The following is a 22,431-nucleotide window of genomic DNA, read 5'->3' as shown; positions in this document are numbered from 1 at the left end:
TGGTAACCTAAAAACTTTTATCCAGCAGGTAGGGAGACAAAATAAAGTTGTTTTATGATTACATCCCACAGGTCTTGCTTTTTCTCTCTATCAGTTATGCACCCTTTCCTCCTACTTAACCATTTTCACCCACTCACTCATTTGGGATCTGAGGAAGCTCCTTAAAGGGCAAAAAGTTATACTTCCATGAATCCCCAAAGGCTCTCCCTCTGATTTCTCCTTTTAGTAATAAGGTTCTCAGTCTCTCTCCCTAGCCCATCACAGGGCTGTTCTATTCACTCTGCAGTTTATTTACTAAAATTTAGAACACAGCCTCTTTGCTTTGATTTCCTGGAAACACCCCTCACACAGGCCTCGCTTCAGGAGATTACTTTTCAGCACAGAGCAAGCAGCTTAAAATAGAACACAAGACATCCCTGTCTTTGAACATGCTGTGGCTGCTGGTGATGTCTGGCCTGTGGTGTTCCTGTAGACTGATGACCTTCCACTCTGCGGCTTCCACGCTGATGCCCTTCCACTCCTGCTCCTTTCTCCTCCTTTCTCTGCTCTCCTGCCCAGAAAACTCTCATTTATTTTTTATGTTGATTGGCTTAGCTATCTCTTTGTTTCAATGCCACCTTCTAAATCATGCCCTGGGGGCCTCATCTTTGCTAAATAAAAGGCTATTTATTTACTCCAGAGAGAAATTATGCTACTTCTTACAGGCTAAAGCTGCCATAGTCACTTGTGGTTTTAAATAGTATAATAATTATTTTATCTCTGCTATAAGTCTAGGCAACAGGGTTGGAATCCAGAGGGGTGGGGTGATTATGGTTATAGGTGGTGGAGGTTCCAGAGCTCATTGCCAACCAAAGACATTGACAGTGTGCATTTGTCCTGAAGAGCAAGGGTTCTGTGTTAATTGAAAATATATCCCAGGCCGGTGTGGCTCAGTGGACTGATCATCAGCTTGTGAACCAAGAGTTCACAGGTTCGATTCCAAGTCAGGGCACATGGCTGGATTTCAGGCCATGTCCTCAGTTCCAGACATGCAAGAGGCAACCAACTGATATCTCTCTCACACATCGATGTTTCTTTTCCTCTCTTTGTCCCTCCCTTCCCCTTTTTCTCAAAATAAGTATATAAAATCTTTTCTAAAAAAGTTTTAAAAATAAAAAATACATTAAAAATTTAAAAAAGAAAATATATTAAAATTCTAGAACCCTTCTGGCTCTGGTGAACTTATTATGGGTCATTTTCACTTTTCCTGGTTCCTTACCTCTATTTTATTCCACCTCCACCCTGTCCATCCCATGCCTCAACACACACTATTAAAAAAAAGTAGCATTTGGTAACCATCAGATGTGGTGGCTGTTAGGTTCCCTGACATTGAGGCTCAGTGGAGACCTTCCTCATTCATTTTGCTGGGGGCAGTGGGTTTCCAGCATCTACACATACAATAGGGTCTGCCCACTGTAGTGTCCTGATGCCACCATCTGCAGCTGAAAAAAATCTACCATCAACCATGGATTTGTCACACTTATTCCAGCTGGATGCAAAAAAGTCAAAAAGAAAACACCTCCCATCTCACAAAAACAACAATGATGATCTTAGGCCTTGGGGAGCAGTGGTTTTACTCCTTTTATAAAGCGACATTAGATGTGGGACTCTCCGTCCTCACTAGCAGCCGCAGCGGCAGCACTGATAGGAGCAGAGTGGCAGACTGGGATCAGCAACTCTGTGGACACAAAGGGACATAGAGCAGTAAGTGTGGGCTCAGCAAACAGTGGTGAGGAGTAATTGTGGACATATGTAAGCACCCCGTAGAGGGACTCTGTAAAAAACTGGGCTTCCTTGAGTCAACAAGAAGCCAGTCAAATGGGGGTTTGCTCACTCCTGTTGACTCTTGGGGTTTAATGTGATGTGATTGCATTTGCAAGCAGCAGCTGCTGAATCCTGAGACACTTGGATTACATGCTGCTGTAAATGGCTTTTGTCTCTAAGTCTATAAAATTAACAGAGATACAAGGCTACCCTGTTATAGAATTTTTCTGTGTCTTTGACCCATTCTAGCAGCAGTGCTTTCCAGAATGCTACTACAGGAATTTCCACACAAAATATCAGAATAGGTAATAATATCTGAACACCACTTCTAAATATTATGTTAAGTGCTAAACCTGCCTTATCTCATGAAATCCCTACCAAGACCCTCAGAGGTAGGTGTCATTGTCCCCATGTTAGAGAAGCAAAAAGGGGCCCAGAGACTTTAAATACTTTAAGGTCAGCAACTAGTAATCATTTAAGCTACTTAATCAAAGACATAAAAATAAACATTAAATTCAGCAACCAAAAAATTCAGGAACAACTTGTGATACTCTTTATCTTAGGTCAGCCTCCCTAGAAGCAAAATTGGAGCCAAGGACTGATGTGCCTGTGTTGTAACAAAGAAGCTCCCCCAGAGGACACTGATTGAGGGTGAGGGAAATGGGGATGGGAAAGCAGGAAGTCAAGCAAAGGTGTGATCTCAGGTAAAGAACCACAGAGAGTGCCTTCACCTGATTCCATAGACCCAGGGTGTGAGCTACATCTCAGAGCTGTCTAACCAGAGGCACTCCCACACCTGTCAGCCAAGGTTGTCTCTGGGAGGAAAAAAAAAGCCACAGGCCTGGCCACTGAAACCAAATCACAGCAACCCCCCTGGCATGCATGCGTGCACGTGCGCATGCACGCTTGCGCGCGCACGCACACACACACACACACACACACACACACAGAGTAAAGAGGGACTGAGGAACCGGGCCAGAGAGCCGGCATTATCCAGTATACCCATTCAACAGCGGAGCTGGCTTTCATCCAATTGCAAATCCTTGAAAGTCATCGCCAGCAAGAGCCAAATTAGAGGGAGTATTTTTATAACTGGGGCTTCAGATGGATTGTATATAACCAGGAAGATTGTTGGATCGTATATAGGTCAGCCTTTGTGTTTATTCAAACTGGTCTATAATTTGGGAGCCTAGCATTTTGGGGTTTCTATAAGGGGGAGTGAGTGTGAAGTCAAGGGGGCAGCTTGATGTGGCCAAGCACCTCTGGCTTTGCCAAAAGATGAGGAATGCTTCCCCACACAGCAGCCACTGCTTGTCTCTGTGACCATGAACAAATCATTTCACTGTGTGAGCCTCAGTTCCCTTAGAGGGAAAAAGAAGAAAATTGTCCACACCAGAACTGCTGAAATAATCAAATGAAATGATGCCTATAAAGTGCTTTGTAAATGGTCAGCAGGATATAAATATTAGTTATTAGTAATATTAGATTGTAGTTGGATTTACCAGAGAGAACCATATTTCCATTCACACAGGCTACATGGAGGTAAACATGACCATGATGAGATGTAAATTGCAGAGAAATGGAGTTCTTTCTTGTTCACGAAGCAGCCTGAACTTGCCTACCTCCTAACATCTTTATCTAAGCCATCATCCAGTTAGAGATGAGATGGATTTGGAAAGAGAGCAGCCTTGAGTTTCAGGAAATCCTGGCTCACAATGACACAGACCAGCCAGGCCCTCGGAAGGCTTGGACTTCGCTGGCTGCTACTGCACCTCATACCTTCACGTATCCTGTGGCCCCGGTTCCCCCTATCAACTGCAATGAACCCTGTAGCACCCCCAAGAGAATATGACATGATAAACACACTGACATGAAGGTGCAATGACAATGGAATAAACATTCTCCCCACTAGGCACACCGCCTTAACCCAAAGGAATAGCTCTCAAATGTCAATGAAAAGCTGGTTGCAGACTGCAAGTGGAGATCTGATCACCCAGGGCAGTAGTCTGAAAATCACACCAGACCCCTGAACTAAATAAAGCTAGCACTGTTTACAAGAAAAGTGTTTCTCTTGAAAGTGATCCCAAGTGCAGGACACAAAAAGCCTCAATTACCACTTAATGTTTCCTTCTCAACGATCTTTTGAGAAGAAAGAAAGAATTGACTTTGGGATCAGAACAGCCTGAGCTTTCCTCCTGACTGCAGCATTTACCAGCTATGTGACCTTGAGCATCTTCTGAAATTCAGCTTTCCCATCTGTGAAATGGGATTCACAGTACCTCCCTCAAGAAGTTACTAAAAGAACATAAGCAAATTGCTTAGCACAGTTTTTGTTACATAGCTGACATTCCACAAATATTATCAATAAAGTTAATAATTATAATATGTAAATGGCCTAGACCACTGCCTATGATATAAAACATTATTATTGTTATTCTGCTCCTCAAAGAGCATTTCAGTGGTTTGCAGTAACTGGTAGGCAGGCAGTAAATGTTGGTCAAATTAATGCATATGCACAACAAGCTTCCTAACCCATTGAGGAAAGAGAAAACTTCTGAATTCCATGCCTGGACAATCCCTTACCTTATAAACATCTTAAAGATAGCCCCTGTATCTCAGCCCAGGTTTCATGGACCATGCTGTCATTCTGACAGTTCCTCCCTCGTCAGCCCAAGAAGGGAGCAGTGGGTGGCACACAGAGCATTGACAGCCAAGGGGCTGGACTGAGGCCGGTGGCGGCAGGAGAGCTGTGAGTCACCAACAGTTTCTGTCTGGAACTGAAGCAGGAAGTGCTGTGACCATGCAGTTGTGCTGATTTACCTGGCTGCAAAGCCAAACCTCAGAGTGGGAATATCACAGACACTTGTTTGTTTCTGAGATGACATCTACTTTGACTTTGCACAAAAATATGGAGCTAATCAGTATCCAAACACCTTCTCCTGTCAATGAAAAAAGTGCAGAAATACAGGACCCCACCGGTATCACAACGAGCGTGCCACTCTCTCTTTTCGGTTATCTCTAGCCCTGGCAGACAACCCTTCCTTTGTAGATCTGGAGCGGGCAGGAGAAGGTGGGTTTGCCTATTCAAGCAGCCTCTCCCAGTTGAGGCACTGTTTCCTTGAGCCAAGACTGAAAAAAGCCAGAGGGAAGAATCCAGAACAGGAATAAGGGGGGCACTTGGGCAGAGTTGGCTGGCTGCCCCGTGACAAGGTTATGTTGGCAACATTCCCTTGAACACAAGGGAAAGAACCACACTGCCTGAAGTCCAATTTCAAACAGATACCACAAAGTCATGGCTAAGGAATCCTGGGAAACGACAGCATCTTCAGTGAGGAAGATCATTTTTCTGACAGTAACAACAGTCATTTATTAAGAATAGATGCCATGTTCTATGCAAGAATTATCTGCGCAGTGACTCACAGGTACTATCTTAGTTTGTAGGGCTGCGGTCACAGAATATCATAGACTAGGTGGCTTCGGCAACAGGTGCACATTTCTCCACAGGTTGAGAGGCTGGAAATGCGAGATCAAAGCGCTGGCAGGGCCGGTCTCCCCTCAGGGCCATAATGGGAAGATCTGTTCCACGCTTCTCTCCTGGGCTTGCAGATGGCCGCCCTCTTGCTGTCTCTTCATATGGTCTTCCCTCTGTGTGTTTGCATCCCCGCAGTATCTTCTGTGTGTCTAATTTCCTTTTCTTATAAGGACACTGGTCAGATTGGATTAGGCCGTATTCTAACTAGCCTTATTCTAACTTAATCATCTTTCCCTAATAGCCTTGTGCTAACTTAATCAACTTTTTCAAGCCCTGTCCCCAAACACAATGACATTCTGAAGTACTAGGGGTTAGGACATAAACATATGAACTGGGAAGGGGGCACAGTTCAGCCCATAACAGACACTATGACTCCTATCTTACTGATGAGGATTTTAAGGTCTGCTGGGTATAACATAGCTAGTAAAAGGTAAAGGCAGCATTTGAATTTGGTTTGGTTTGACATGAAATTTTGTTCCTTCTACTGTATGTATGACACTGTCTCTGAAAGCTGCTGAGCAGGACAGAGATGAGGCTAAAAGTGACATCAGAATCAGGGTTTACAGGCTGCTGATATGTGCAGAAGGTTTTGGTAGGCCCTTTCCTGAGAAGCTTGCTTTGAAATGCATAGTAAGTGTAAATCCTGCAGTTGTCGATTCATTTACATTTTGTTCCTTTGTTACTACAGAAAATTTCTCTAAGCAACAGAAAAATCAATAATCCGCCCCTGCACAGGCACATACCTGCCCTGGCTAATTATTTAAGACATTGCTCAAAGCTCCGCTCCTAATTAACAGCGTGCGCTGCTCATGCCGAAACACAAGCCCAGCATCTCTCACAGTTTGTAATCCATCTGGTCTCCAGGCCCACGCTGCCCGTGTCAGGTGCGGCTGCCACCCGCATGTCACCTGTCGGCCTGCGTGGGGTGGGAGGCGCACTCCCTGGTGGGTAGTGAATCAATAACAGCCAATTCTCTGGACTCTGTTGACATGCATGGCTAGTTTTCTCTTGTGATTAATTACACTCATTTTTGCAGGAGGATTAATTCACTTTTCTGGAGAGCTTTTCTGATTTTTGCTATTAAAAAGCAAATCTCAACAATCTCCCTAGCTCAGAAAGATTGGAGTCCAGTTCATGTAAGTGATCACAAGTGACAAAATCCAAAGCTTGAAAGGGAGGGTGGTTACAGATACAAGGAAGGATGTGTGTGCATGTGCAGATGCATGGAATATGCACATACAAGAGCATAAACATAAATGTTATACAACTTTGAGTTTTCTAATTAAGATGACTGCATGTTCCTTTTTTCATGGTTGCCACCTATTTTAAAAAGCCTATTAAAGTACATGTACAAGCAAGCCAGCTACTGCACACTTCAGATAATAATACACTCAAAAAAGAGCAGATAATTGGAGACATATTCACAACTAGACCTAACTCTCATCAAACAAAGAGGGACGCCCAGTTAATTAATGTTTGTCAAGTACCTTAAAATTATACAATTCAACACCCTAGATATTCTCACTTAAAGATGGGAAGACAAAAGGATTGTGGAGAAGCAGCTCAGGCTGGTTCTGGGTCTATCTCGCTCAGTGATTCAGCAGATGTACCAGAGAGTGGGGGAGAAACCCCCACAGACACACAAAGTAGCTGGAACTAAATCTCCTTAAAAGGTGTTGCTCTGTCTCTACCTCTCATTTTTCTCTCTGGGAGAGTGGGGGAATAAATTCTTCCGCAAATCATTTCACAGGAGCAGTAACATCAATTCTTAATTATTAATATCATGATTTGTTATTTATTGAGCATCAACAGTGCATTAGAGGTTGTACAAAACACAGACAGCTCCAAGTCTTAAATCAAGCTGATACACTCAGAAATGTGGGTGTTTATTAAGCCTGTTCTTTTTTCTTTTTATGGGATTTGGGCAGTGAGCTGGATAATGAGTTGCTGCCTATCTTGGAGGGAAGTGTCTTTTGAGCACTTAGGTTTTATCACCCAACAAACAGGAGTAGAGCATTTACCTAAGAATCAAAGACTCCAACTATGGAATGGACCTTGAAGGACATCAAGTCCAGTGGTCTCAGAACTTGATTATCTGTGTACCCACCTTGGTAAACTCTTTGAGAACACACTGTGCTATTTTATATATTTACTTATACGTTATATGTGTATACACTATGGCATCAATACATTATAATCATTATAAAGCATACAAAATAAGAAACATTTAAAAGATAATATAAAGGTAAAATGTTTTAAAATAATTTTGTTTTATTGTATTTTATTAAAAAGAACAAAGAATTTTTGCTTTCATTGATGTCACCATTGCCCTGGCCAGGTGATTCAGTTGGTTGGAGCATCGCCCCACACACCAAAAGGTTGCAGGTTGGATCCCAGGTTGGGGCGCACGCAGCAGGCAACTGAGCGATGTTTTGCTCACATCGATGTTTCTCTCTCTCTCCCCACCCTCTCTCTTTCTCTCCCTCTTCCTCTCTCTCTAAAATCAATACACATATTCTCAGGTGAGGATAAAAAAAATAAAAGATGTCACCATTGATAACATTTCTTTACTAAGAATAATATAATATGACTCATTATTTTTTAAAAATCTGAGTTTAATATTTTGTGATGCAAGGATTTGCAAGTTTGGCACAGCTTCAATGACTGCCACGCTGAAAAAGCTGCTCCTCAAAAATATGTCCGTCCCAATGAAAGGAAGGATGTAGTGCTGGCCTGGTTTAACAAATCCTTACACTTATCTTTTAATCTCATCCACCTATTATGTGAATGTTTTTGTAGAAATTTGCTAGTAAATTTCTATTTTTCCTCCTCTACCATTTGATCTTCCCAACAAATTGGAACTTACTGTATTTTCATGTATTTAATAAATAGTTCAAAATACACTGAAAATTTGTTTTTAATTCAGTTTTGAAATTCTACATTTTCTAAATTTGTGATGTATGGCCTTTAAAATTTACACACTTATACAGCTTTGTCAACAAAAGTAATGATGGAAACATTTTCAGCCATTATTTTCAAAATGCTTTCTCCATAGCACAAGTTTCTTTCAAAAAGCAACTGATTTCTCATTTCAGAAGAGCAAATTAGTTTAGTTGACTGATAAAAGTCTTCATCTGAACTCTATCATTTCACTAATTTAACTGAGTGAACTTGGGGAAGTCTCTTTAACCTTTCTGTACCTCAGTTTCCTCAACTGTCCCTGTCTTCTAAGACTGTGTAAAGAGTCAATGATTTAACCCATTTAAAATAGAACAATATCACCCTGGTTGTTGTGGCTCAGTGGCTCAGCACCTGGCTGGTGCTGGCCTACAAACCAAAGGATCACCAGTTCGATTCCCAGTCTAGGCCACATGCCTGGGTTGTGGGCCATGCCCCAGTGGAGCTGTGCCCAAGAGACAACCACATATTGATGTTTTGCTCCATCTCTTCCTCTCTCCCTTACCCCTCTAAAAGTAAATAAAGCAAAAATAAAAAATAAAATAGAATAATACTTGTCCAATAAAATACCCTATATAAATGGAACATGTTAAGCATGGTAATTTTTTCAGAAATTTCCACTAAGAGTCCTACTGCCAACAGCTGCTTACCATCACAGGAGGTCAGCATAACAGAAGACATGCCTTTGTAAAAGGAAAATGTACAACTTTAACTTTCATTATTTTGACCAGAGATAATCCACAAACCTTTCTGTGGCACAACAGATCGTCATGGTTTTTCCCCATTTCATTCAAAACATAGTAAAGATACTACTGTTTGCAATTCTTGTGTAATATAGTCCTTAAATTTCCTTCGCTGGGCACAATGGACAACAATCTAAGGAAACATGCTGATGTGAGTAAACAAATGAAGATACTGCCACAGCCTTCAGCGTTGGAGGGCCCCTGCTCTGCCCTCAGGGTCATATGTGACACCTCAAATGTGACATGAGACTGTCTGATTCTCTAGATCTCAAATATTAATAAGCTTACTTCCTCTTTTTACTTTTAGTTAAAGTGTAAATATTAAGGAGATACCCTTTTTCTTCTGTCTTCCACTGCAGAGTCCACCGATCTGGTCTAGTGGTTTCCCAACAGAGATTCTTTGGATTCTACCCAGAGCTACTGAATCAGACTTTCGGGTTAGTCCTGCTTCTCAACCAGCTCCCGGGTTGCACTTGTCTGACAACTAGATGACTATCTCACCTCCCCAGAAGGGAGGCTCCCTCACCGTAGTTTTGGTAGGTGGTCATCCTCTTAAACATTTCCAACAACAAAGAGCATATTACCTTCCAGGGTAACCCCTGTTATTTTGGAGTCCTATAATTGTCAGCAAATGTTTTCTTCTAGTTCCCTATTATTTTGCCCACTGGTGTGAGTATTTTGCTCTCTGGTGTCACACAGAAAATGATTCACACCATATCTATTTCACACTTCCTCTTCTCTCCTCTCTATACCCTTCATCAGTCCCTATTTGACTTGGTTTCTAGGGTGTTTTTCCATCCTGACTCTCCTCCCCTGGCTGCTCTCCTACTTGGAAATGTTGCTCAATATCCCACATGTCATCAGACCAGTTCAGGAGCACTGAGTGTGTGACCTCCTCTGATCGCTGCTGCAGTGGCACCATTAATGCCAGAGGTGCATCATCACCAGGTGAGGCTGATGTGTTCTCTCCGTGTGGGCGCTTCGTGTACATGCACTACACACATTCACTGATAAGAGAAACACCTTTTGTAATTGAGATGAAGCATATTCAAACTCTCATCCAGACATTCCCTTTGTTTCTTTGTATATGTATTATACTGATTTACTGTGCAAATCCCTAAAGATCTGATATTGTCTAGTTTGTGTCTCATAGTCTTGTTTCATATCATTAAAAATATGGGATAAAAAAACAACAACCCTGAACCTAAATCCAGGTCAATTGGCACCATTGAGTCCAAGTTCTGCTCACACTTCCTACATCTCTCTATGCTCACCAATAAAATAAGGATGTGAAAGCCTTTTAAAATTGTTTTAAAAGTTATACCGCATTACTAGTAGTATCATGCAACCTGTAGGCACTTAATAAATATTAATGGGGAAATGAAACTGATAGATAAATGATAGAGAGCAGACTGAATAATGACAAGAAGGGAGGATCAGAGGAAAGATAAGACATAACATCAATTCAAGCTCTTGGCACCTTAAGACAGTGTCTGTCACTGATGGCAACACAGAAAGAATCACAATACTTTAAGTCCAGTGCAGTGTTTAAAGAATGCAGGGCTTAGTTTCTGGGGAGGGATCATCTCACCCACAGTTCCATAGCCCTGTGCAGCTAATGAGGCATCTAGTAGCACCTGTTCAGAATTTACCCAGGAAGAAATGTAATGAGTAGGAGGCAGGAGCTAAGAGGCAAAGCCTACATTCATCAATGCACATTGTTAGTCTTCCGGGGACAGCAAAATATTTAACTGCTGAGCAGCAAATCCCACTTGACTGTTTAAGTAAAAGGTAATGATAAATATCAAGCTAAAAGTGTGTGCCTTTCTACATTTTATTAAATAAAATACACTAATGGCTTGTGTATGAAATAAAATTGCATTTTTCAACAAGTTTTTCATTCTCCCATGAACTAAGCATCATAGGATATTGGGTCCCATGCATTTAGTCATCATCCATTTATTCAAGCAAACATCTCTTAAGTGAATATAATGTTCCAGGCTTCATCTCACAAAGAGCAAGGCTAAAAGATGAATAACCTCATACTCTGTGGACTAGAGCAGCAATTTCCAACCGATGTGCCATGGCAGGCACAATGGTGCACCACAGAATTTTTAAAACATGCAATATTTGACTATTTAATCAGGAACACTGACCTCTTTCCCCTTAGGTTATCAAATTAAAAAAGTGACAGCAGCCAACACACCAATAGCCATCTGGTGTGAATGAATCAAAATTATACCTATTTTTTCTTGTCAGATTGGCAAAAATATAATATATTTTTTGGTGCGCCACAGAATTTTAGTAATTAGTTTATGTGTGCCACAAGATGAAAAAGGTTGAAAATTGCGGGACTAGAGAGTGGTAGCAAGGAGAGAGACACAGGAGACAGATGAGGAGAAAGGGTAACTTAAATGCGATGCGATGTGGTAGAACATGGGCTGACTCAGGGTGCAGTGGGCTCCCAGGTGATCTTTGCACAGCACATGAGTCAGAACTCAGTCGGGGATCAGAGAACCACTCTAGCTAGTTTAAAGAGAAAGAGATTTAACAGGGAATTAGGTGGTAACAAAATCATCAAGAGGTCAGGAGGAGCCCTGCCTATGCTGAGCCTGGAGAGAAGAGTCCTATAGTAGTACTGCAGAACTGCACCCTCCAAGGGCCGCTGCCCTCTCCGCCAAAGTCAGAAAGCCTGGGATTCAAGAGGCTGCGAAGGTAATGTGGTTTCAAAGAGTACACCTCGTTAGCAGCTTTCTAGGGATCACAATTGTTGGTTCTGCTAGATCCTCACTAGAAAATAAATAAGTGAATAAATAAATAACTAAATAAATAGTAACACACCACTACTGCTCTTGCCATTTACTAACTCACTTCTCAGCAGCCCAGTGGGGAGTGTGGAGTTGGAGAGAACTCAGGGCAGTGGAGGGAACGGGCTGAAGGAAGGAGGGTCAGCATGTGCGTGAACCCAACCAGCACTGGAACCATGCCCCTGAGAGCTCTGAACAGAACCAAAGGCAGTGTTTGAAATCTCACAGTGTTTTTGGCCATTGTTGTTACTGCCATTGCGACACAGAAGTCCAATCCACATGTGTGCAGTTTTCTGGTGGACTAAGTGTGAACTCAGAGTCAGGGGACAGCCATGTTCTTCCTGGCTTTGCCACCAGCAGTGTTCCCTGGGGGGAGGAAAAGGGAGTCATGTAACATTCCTGGCTTCATTTTCTTTCCCACCTGTAAAATGGGGAGTTTTCATGATTCTTGGCTAATAAATCAGGAATTAATAAGAAACAGGAACATCAAAACTCATCATCTTGGTGTGAGTGGTTTAGTGGATAGTCTAAACTAAAATACCTGGATAGCTTACACTAGCCGGATAGTCTATTTAATGGGGAACGGGAAATCCATAATATCTGCAGAAACTCAGACTTACCTTATGAGCAGTAAATTCCTTTCCTAATAATACAATACTGTAATTTTGTTAGGATAATGTTAGAACAATGGGCACCCAATAAATACTTGCTGATATGAAATAAAAATGTAATCCTCATGGAATTCATTTTTCCTTGCAAATGCGTCTCCTCTCATGGCATGTTGGAGAAGCCTGCAATCAGGCTGCACACGTTGACTGGCAGAGCAAATAAATGAGAGCACCAGAGCTTTGCATTGTCTGCTGGTCCCTGAGCTCAGTCAAGGTGAGTACTTGGCGAGCAGAGTAGTCTTTCGTTTCGCAGTTTTCATGAATATGTAATTCATCTAGTCACAATAGAGGTATTTCATGCAGTTTGGAAAGCCACGTGTTATGTCCTTGCTTATAATGGTCTCCTCTGCCCCCACTTAGAAACTAAGAGGCTCAGCAGCTGCTGAAGGTCAAGCTACCACCGAGTTACAAGTTACAGCACACAGACAGTGGAGACCATGTGGCATGGAAATTGCCTACAGGAGCACAGGTGACATTACATGGAGAAGAACTTTAAACACTTCCCTGTTTTGTCTCTGTCTCTCCCTATCTCCAGACCAAGAGGAAAAAAGAATCCAAACAAGCTATGAAAGATAATATACAATCAGATAAGCTTTTAAAACAGGTGATGGGCAGAGAAAATACAATGCAACGTGAACTGACTACTTCATTTGGTTAGATTTTCTGCCTCAGCATCTGCCCTTCTGTGAGAGGCAATGATGATCAGAAAGGAAGCCACTGCTAAACCAAGAAGCCACAGAATTAGACCCAGGGTCGGGGGAAGAGCTGCAAAAAAAACTGTGAATAGATGTCGACCATCGACCTCACGCTAGTGGAAGCTTGAGTTGCAAGCTTTCCCACAGATGAATGGAGCTCGTAACATATGTCTCTGCTGTGCCTGTTTCTGCACACACACACTTGGTAAGAGAGAAACTTCATAAAGATGCTCTCTGCCTTAACCAATGAACAATTACAAAATAAGAAATATGACTATACTATAATTAAATTTGTCACCAGCAGTACAAAAAGACAATGCCAAAGTTTCCTTGTCCTTATAATGAGGTTTTCTTCCTTAGATGTCTTATTCCACCAAGCTTATGCCAATTATTTTGACTAATGGGAATAACTGATCCCCACTTTCTTTCTAACATTCCTGTCTGCCAAAGTATTTTTATCCTGCTTGTTCCCAGAAAGTAGCTAACATTCTTGATTTTATAAAGAACCTTTTTATATTTATTACCATTCCAAGAGATTTCTTCTGAATTCTGGCCAACTTGACTCGCTGTTATTAAAAAAATGAAATATTTAAAACTTAAGAATGTGTTTTTTGTTAATGCCTGCAGGGAAACAAGCCTCCATGGGCAGTTATATGGCACGTTCACGCTGAAATTTGTGTTCTCTGCTTTAATCTTTTTAATGTGTGGTAACCATTGAAAGTTAGTACAGAGCTGTCAAAAAATGGTCTTGGAGCTAGGGTGTGTTCAAATGCTGGTGTCATAGAAGACTGGCATCTCTTACATGGCTGAATTACTTTTCAAAGGGTCACTATGAGGACTAACAAGGGCAGAGCAGGAACTGTGGAAACAGAACCCGACACAGAGCAACGGGAAAGAACACTACACAGAACTAGAGAGACTGGCACGTGGCCTAGGCCCGAGGCAGAGCCTCAGGGGCCATTCCTCCAGCATTCTCTGGGCCACCGAGGGGTTTCTGGCCCTTGCATGAGCACTTGCTCTGCAGAAGGCGTCTTCGTTTAGCCGGCAGGAATTGTGCAGACATGGCTTGGTTCAAGGGGAAGACTGGCTGGCTCGCAAAGGCTGAAGAGAATGAGAGCTGGTTCACCCAGAGGGCCCATCTTCCCCCGGCAGCCAGAGAACACAATTTCCCTGGCAGAATGTGAGGTAATGGGCGGGCTAGCCAACTGCTTCCATGGTAAAGAAGAGCATTTGGCCTCTCCAGCCAAAAACCCACGCAGGATTCACAGAGTCAGAGAAGACCCTGGAGACTTCTTACCTGAATATCCAAATGTAACCTCATATTATGTTCACAGTCTCTGAATAATTGCTCTGCTTTTGGCTTCATTTCTCCTGAGGAGGGTAATGCAGTACCTGCAACATGGGGTGAAAGCTTCCATAGAGGCATGATGCCCTGGCCACAAATGATGCCTTTGCCAGTTACAAAGTTTCTCATTTTCTTCAAGCTGTTTACAAAGGGAAAAAACTGCTTTATTAATTATCCTAACCCTTTGCCAGTTACTTAGGGTTTAAGGAGGCTTTTATGTGTTTTAAAACCACATTTGTGTTAAATACCAACGTAAATGAAGGACAGAAATGTTGTTGTGTAAGGTCATAGTTCGTGGAGATGGTAGTTCTCCCCACATTCAGCTATTTCACTCTGAGTACATCAAACCATTGCCAAGATCATCTTCCTTTCCAGGCCTCAAGGACGGGTTTAATTTTGTACAACTCTCAGACTTGATGGCTAATAGCGATAACGCTGAACACAAACATCTGGGCTCACAGTGGAAATTGGCTCCTTCACTCTGAGAGCTGGGGTGCAAACCCGAAGGAAAGGCATGGAGAGCTTCCACGTCTCAGCCTCAGATGGAGAAACACAACAGAAAGGTCTTCTATGAAGTAAGGAGGGAGATTGACAGGAAATGAAAACTGAACTTAGAGAACATTCTCCTGCCATCAAAGTGGTAGTCTACTTGGAATTTTTATATTGAGAAAATGGAACAGCAAAATATATAGAATACAGAATTTTTTAAAGAAACTTGCAAACACTCTTAATTTAGCTAAAATCATACATTGTACCCCCCCTTGCAAAAAAAGCTGACAGAATAAAGGCGAAGATTTTTAATAATTGAATTTGAAACTTTCATCGTAGCCCCCAAAATAAGGTTGACCCAAACCACAAGCCAGAGATTGTGAAAGTACAAGATATCTCTCACTAACTGGCAAGGGGACAGGGTGGTGCTTACAGTCGCAAAATTACTGGGGTTTTTTTGGTTTTGTTTTTGTTTTTTGTTTTGTTTTAAGCTTCACAGCCTTCATTGAACTGTTGTTCTCTGTGAGGTTTCCTGTGATCACACCTTTTAAGTCAGTGACCCAAAGATCCTTCTTGGTAATTCCACGTGGCCCTTGCCCCCTCACCTCTGACACCAGAGAACCAGCGAACACATGTAGCAGAACTCTCACTGGAAAGATAGATGCCAGTACATGGGTACGGTGGGGAAGATGTTACTCAGGCTGTCACATCTTACTCCGTAAGAAAAGTGCTGGAAAACCCATGTCAGGCCTTTCAGCCATCCCATCTCCAACAATTTCTTGCTAGTAGTAGCCACTCTAGCCATTTAACCTCCCACAATTCTGCTGATCCTTCTTGCCTCTTTCCATTCACACTTAGTAGGGGTTGAATTATGTCCCCCCTAAAAGATATTTAAATCTTGCCCCTAGCATCTATGGAGTGACCTTGTTTAGAAATAGGATCTTTGCATATATAATCAAGTTAAGATAAAGTCATCAGACTGGGACCTAATCTAGTATGACTGATGTCCTTATAAGAAGAGAAGAGGTGCAGACAGAAACACACAGGGAGAACGGTGTGGCCATGGGGGTAGAGAAGGGACTGATGCAGCTATAAGCAAAACAATGCCAAGGATTGCCAGTCACCACCCGGAACTAGGAGGAAGCAAAGAAAGAGTCTACCCAGCACCTCATAGAGAGAGCATGGCCCTGCTGACACCTTCATTTCGGACTCCAAAACTGTGAGAGAATCAAGGTCTCTTATCTTAAGCCCCCAGTCTGTGATACTTGGCTGGCAGCTCTAGGAAACTAATACCCTCCTTCCTTGTTTCTCTTCCCTTCTACTTTGTCTGTACAGGTATTTAGAATCTCTTTTATTACTTGACACCTACCCTCGGATCCCAGATCCTGGATCCACCACTATGACCCACAAGTGGCTGAAGAATGCATTTTCCTACATTTTCCTAGTCAAGGATGGTTCCCTTGCTAAGAGAAATTCTGGTGGCTGAGGTTAAGAAAAAAATTTTTTCTCAACTACCTGGGGTGTGTTCAAATTGTGAAAATAAACAATCCAAGTGCCCAAATTAGATTTGGGGGTCAAAATTCAATAAATTAGCTGTTGCTCTAGATCAAATAAGCAGACCTTTGCTTCGTAGCCACTGGCAGCTTCCGATGGTCAATAGGAACAAAGACCTTCAGGTTTACCAGAGCCTATAAAGCTAGTCTGTAAACTGGCCTCTCCCTCCCTCTGCCTCATCCTGGACTGCCCCCTCCCACACTTCCAATCTTTGCTCTGACCACACTGGCCGCTTTCGGTTCCTCATTTTCAACACTTACTCCCTCTGCCCTCAGAGCATCGACCCTGCTGCTCCTGCAGCCTGAAATGGTTTCTCCAGATCCCTCTGAACACAGACCTAATCAGCCTCTGATCTCGGCCCCGTCAGGTCCTCAGCGAGGCCTTTCCTGACGCCCCAGGGCTGAGTCACATGCCCCAATTACAGACCTTTATGGCACCTACTGCTTTTCCTTAGAAATGTTTATTAGTTTTTAATTACAATAGAAACTCTTTTAATTGAGCTCCTCAGGAAATTAACTGCTGTTTTCAAACCCATTTGTAAAAGGTATTGACAGATAGGTCACAGCATAACAATGGCCGTGGCTTCTGCCATCCAATGTACACCCTCATCACTTCCACCCTCACAAGCAGAGCCCTATCCTTACGAAGAGGAGGCTGTTTTTGTGCCCAAACCTGTTTATGGTAGTTGTACTTGATTACTATAATTATGTAGTTTAATTAAATATCATGTAAACTGATTAAATATGAGCATAAAAAGAGAGTTGCTATTACTATGAAAACTAAGTTAAGTGCTGTGAAAAAGCTTGGTGGGGGAGGATGAATAGCACTTAAATTAGGCAGGACAAGTGTGAAAGACTGGAGAAAAAAATCATAAAAATCTAAATGAATTCAAATTACTTCACAAGTGTCTTTAACTTTTCCCTCCACTTTCAAGTGTCTGAAACTGGAAATTGTTGATGATATTCTGAGTGAGTTTTCTGCAAGAAAGATGGTATGAAGCTTCAGTTACTGGGCTGATCCTGAGAGAAGGCACCTTGGCCATATCTCATTCGGCAAATACATGTTCATTTCTGTGTTTTAAATAATAAATAAAATTTTATATAATATATATACACGTATAATACAAATGTTAATGATTTCCTACTGTAACTGCATTTTCCAATTGCCTACTCAGCTACTAGTCTCGCTCTCATTAGGGAAGGGACCTATAGTAAATATCTCTTGATATGATCATTTGATTAACATTCATCTCCCTCACTTGACTGTGAGTTTCATTACAAGGGACATGACTGTTTGGTTCAACCTGAGTTCTAGTGCCTAGCAGTGACATACAGTAGGTACTCAGTAGGCATTATTCTGAATAAATGAATAAAAGATAATTTCCCTTTATGTTGTGCTGTGCAGACACAGCAGATAATATAACAAAACATTTAGGCATATCCCTTAAACTGCTCAGAACAGAGAAAAGAATTATCTTTCAAAATCCTTCTGAGCAGTGAGTGTGAACTTTGACACCTTGGCAGAACAGACAGGATGCTGGGACACTGGAGGATAGGGGCATCTTTTTCCAACTGACAAGCCAGCCCTCCTGTTTTGTCTGAACCGGACTCCCCTGATGGGTGTGCATCTGAACCAGAGAACCAGGGAGGCATTTCTTACTCCTCTCTCCTCTCTTTATGCTGTGAGAAATCTATTCTCCTCCATTATCTAGGCTTACTGAACGTAACAGAAGGTTTTAATCCATGAAAATGAAAAACATTTCCCATTTCAACTCCATTTCCTGCTTTTCTAGGTAAAACAAACTTTCCCTGAGGAAATGATGTAAATGTGCTCAAATATTCTTTAAAGATCCCCCATAGCACAAAATATTTAAGAATGCAACCATGTTTCTTTTCATTTACATGTAAAAAGAAATATGTATGTGGTAGTGGGAAAAAATATGGATAAGAGGGAATGTTGTCCAATCCCTGTTTTATTGTCAGCTCCCTCCCAGTGCTTGGATTTCCTTGTCTGTAAAATGGGCTTGGTAAAAAGACATCTTACCTATCTTACAGAATTATTGTGAAGAATCAAATTAAATAATACACATAAAAATCCTTGAAATACTATGAAAGGTGATGCAAATGTATACTGTCATTGCTGCTACAAGACCCCCATGCCGTATTTCCTCAACAGCCTCAGTCCCTGCGCCTCTTTGTGCCTGGCAGGCCATTCATTTTCCTTTAGCACGGACATGAGTGATCTTCTGTTATGTCACTTGAACAGATGGTGAAGGCCACTGATTTTGGAGTCGACAAAAATGGTCCTGTTCCCACAAACCTTCTGGGAAAGTCCACAGCTCCTCTCATAGTCTTTTCAAGACAGATGTACGAAGGGGTATGAGTCAAAGCCCCTTTGAAAACTGTTATTTCATTGCCAGTATGGGTTTAAACGTTAATGGTTTTGGTATCCATTTGTAAAATGTCATTTCTGTTGGTTCCATCCTAGTACCTCAAACAACAGAAAACCACAAATCTACGTCCTTTAATAAAATAAAAGTCTACATTCTCTGTATAATATATGTGCACTCAAGCTATACTAATTTCTTCTACAATTACTTTAAATTTTTAGCATTTTCATTTGGCTCCTATACTACATAATTAATGGTGTTTACATGAAAAGTTTCTTTAACTAATGTAAATGGTGTAAGTGGATTACTGAGCAAGGCTTAATACAAATAAACATTTTTCTCCTTTTAGAATTTTCTTAACTCTCCTCTGAATGCCTGGCACAAGAGTGGAGTTTTTTAAATATCAAGGGGGATACAGAAATCAGGCTTCTGAAGTCCATTCTCCCCTGGTTAGACAGGCTTATAATTCTGTTTCCTGTAATGGCTGGCCTGGGGGAGTCAACAGTGACCTTGCTCACCCAGCACATCCACACTCACAAACCTGTCTTTTCTTTGGGAGGTTGCCACTGTTTTTCTCCATGACCTTAAACATAACACAATATCTGGCCCTTACAGATCATTTCCTGCAGAGTTTGCAGGACTGGAGACGAGCTAATCATATGACAAATAATCTCACTGTAAGGACCAGGAATAAAACCTACCAAGTTTCTAAATACCTCCATCATCATGATTACATTACCCAATTGTGGCAATTACTGGGACTGTCCCTCCCAGTCAAATTTCAGAATACATATATTTTGAGCAGCAGCATGGAGCCAGGTTACTATAAAATACAGTTGGCATGGCACTCACTATCTGTCAGGATAAAATACATTATTTTTATAAGGTATTCTCAAGGGAAAGCATTAACATTTTTTTTTTTAAAAGCCATTTCTTTACTCCTGTTCTCCCAGAAGCAAAGCCAGGGGGTAGGAGTAAAGACGCCTCCCTTCATGTCACACATCCAGCCCTAAGGGGGCTGGGGGAGCCTGGCTCCAGGTCATCTCTGGAAGAACATGCAGTGTGTCCTCTAAGGCAGTGGTCCCCAGCCGTTTTGACACCAGGGCCCGGTTTCATGGAAGACAATTTTCCCATGGACCAGGGTGGGCATGGGTGGGTATGGTTTGGGGATGCTTCAAGAGCATTACATTCAAGCTCATTTCCTGCTGTGTGGCGCGGTTCCTAACAGCCCTGGACTGGTACTGGTCCACAGCCCAGAGCAGAGGTTGGGGACCCCCTGCTCTAAAGTACCCTTGGAGTTATCTCAGGAGCTGCAGACCAGACTAAATACCAGCAGGCTTTCTCTAGAACAGTCTTCAGTCTCAGAACTGACCATAGAGCTGGCCAGGCCTTGAGATCTAAAAGAAAAATTCAACCCAGGTGACTCTGAACAGACATTCCAAAACACAGAAATCCCTGCACCAGTCCTGTCCAGATTTCCAGAGTTGGCTTGGGATTGGAGTCCAAACCTAAAGTACTGGTCAAATACCTATGGCAAGCATGTTTCGAGTGAGCAAAATTGTGTAAGAACCATCACTCTACTAAGACTTTTACATCACTTGAAATATGTTAAAATGTGTACATATCCTACATTTAATAATTTTGCTAATAAAGAATTTTTATAATTTTGCTTTTGAAATTATTTGGTTAAAGTAACTAATTTAAAATATGCTATGATTTCTCAACACTCCTCTCTATTTAGGAAGTTTCACTCAATAAGAGCATGTCATCTAAAAACTGTTTTCGAATGTACTGGAATTATTATGAGCATTAAATCCAACAATTGATAAAGCTGATTCAGTATTATATTCGTGACCATTTAATAAATGTTCGTTAATCTTGCTGGAAGTTTTCTTTTTTTATTATGGACACAATAATTTTTCCTGGTCATACTCCAGACATTTTCCCAAGCACAGTTTACATGCCCAGCATTGTGAGTCTCATTCCTACAAGTTAAACTGGTCCTCTGGGCTCCAGACACTCAGCCAAGCACTCCCCAAGTGACTGGACATTGACTACAATGAGTTCTCAGGGATTCCCAGCCATTCCATGGGACTTCAGCCCTCAACCAAAACAATCATGTGGACGCACTAAGTCTTGTGCCATCCCCTGAACAACCTACAAAATTCTTACTAATGAAACTAAATTTCCAAAAATTGGTGAGTTTTTGTCTCCTTGGAGAAATTTACCAGTAACCAATGCTGAAAACCTTCACTATTGGCCTTTGGTGAAGTCATTCTTCTTCAGTGGATGAAATCAGGTTTCACAAATCCAATTTATTTTGTTTTTCAACAAGAAATGAGATTTGGAAGCTGATATGGAGTTGCATTTGTAGGAAGCTTTTCTATCACTCCACAAAATGTGACTTATGCATGCTCCACCAGAGGTGTTTATAACTAGACCCAAGATAACATCTTTAGTGACATTATATCAGCAGCTGTTAGGTGGAGTGCACTTAGTGGACTGACTTATTTTTACCCTTGAAAGATTAGGTCTTATCAGAGTGTATCAACTCAAAAATAATCACAGGTAGTCAGTTGACAGTCACGAAATCCCCTCTTCTGTTATCAGCAAATGCTGGAGTGATAAAGTAGGAATTTGAAAACTCTACTTTCTAGATGTGTCCTCTAACAATGTCACATAAACAATGTGATTTGTTTAAAGGCTTTATTTCTGATCTTGGTTTGTATCTTTTTAAAAACTCACTGAAAACATATTGAGTGTTAGTGGTAAATTCATGGATACTGGCATCAGACAGCATGAAATGGAACCTCTGGTCTAGAATTTTCTAGCCTTGGGAACCAGGACAAGTTATTAAACCTCCATTTCTTCATCTGTAAAATGGTACTAAGAATACTTAATAGGATTGTTCTCAGGATTTAACAAATTAATGTGTGTAAAGCTGTTGGCAAGCAATCAATAAATGTTAACTCTGAGTATTACTCTTATCATTATTCATCATTTTCTCATTATTTCCAGTACCAGCATCCAAGCCACCACACCTACCCCTGAACTACTTAGCTGCCTCCTGCCTTCCCTGCTTGTACTAGGCTCTCACCCACCCTAAAGTCTCCTCATCTTAAAGCTGAATGGGCCCCTCAGAAGGAAAGGTGATCAGTTCAACCCCCTTCCCAAATGCAAGCAAAATCAGAGTAAAACAAAAATTCCTTCAGCTACCCTTAGCAAAAATCTGAAAGGCCCTGTAAGGCCTGACTCCTGCCCACACTCTTCAGTCTGTTTCCACTTCTCTCCCACTCTCTCTGCTGCTGCCATACTTGTCAGTCTTCTGTGCATAGCCCATGCCGAGCTCTCTTCAGTACCAGTGCTTTCTAGGCCTGCAGAGCTGGGTCCCAGACCATCCAGGCTCTGCACATCCCAGCCCAAAAGCTAAACCTGTTTAACTACATCA

At 41.8% G+C, this 22,431-nt stretch overlaps 1 pseudogene; it reads right to left on the bottom strand.

Annotated features, from left to right (window-relative positions):
- The window catches only part of LOC118499370, a 37,973-nt pseudogene extending 27,946 nt beyond the window's left edge, over nucleotides 1-10,027 (bottom strand).
- Between the last annotated feature and the right edge of the window lie 12,404 nt (nucleotides 10,028-22,431).

This window comes from Phyllostomus discolor, chromosome 3, assembly GCF_004126475.2.
Source record: "Phyllostomus discolor isolate MPI-MPIP mPhyDis1 chromosome 3, mPhyDis1.pri.v3, whole genome shotgun sequence".
Lineage (NCBI taxonomy): Eukaryota > Metazoa > Chordata > Mammalia > Chiroptera > Phyllostomidae > Phyllostomus > Phyllostomus discolor.
Note: the sequence above shows the minus strand (reverse complement) of the source record. Positions and strands in the feature narration are given on the sequence as shown.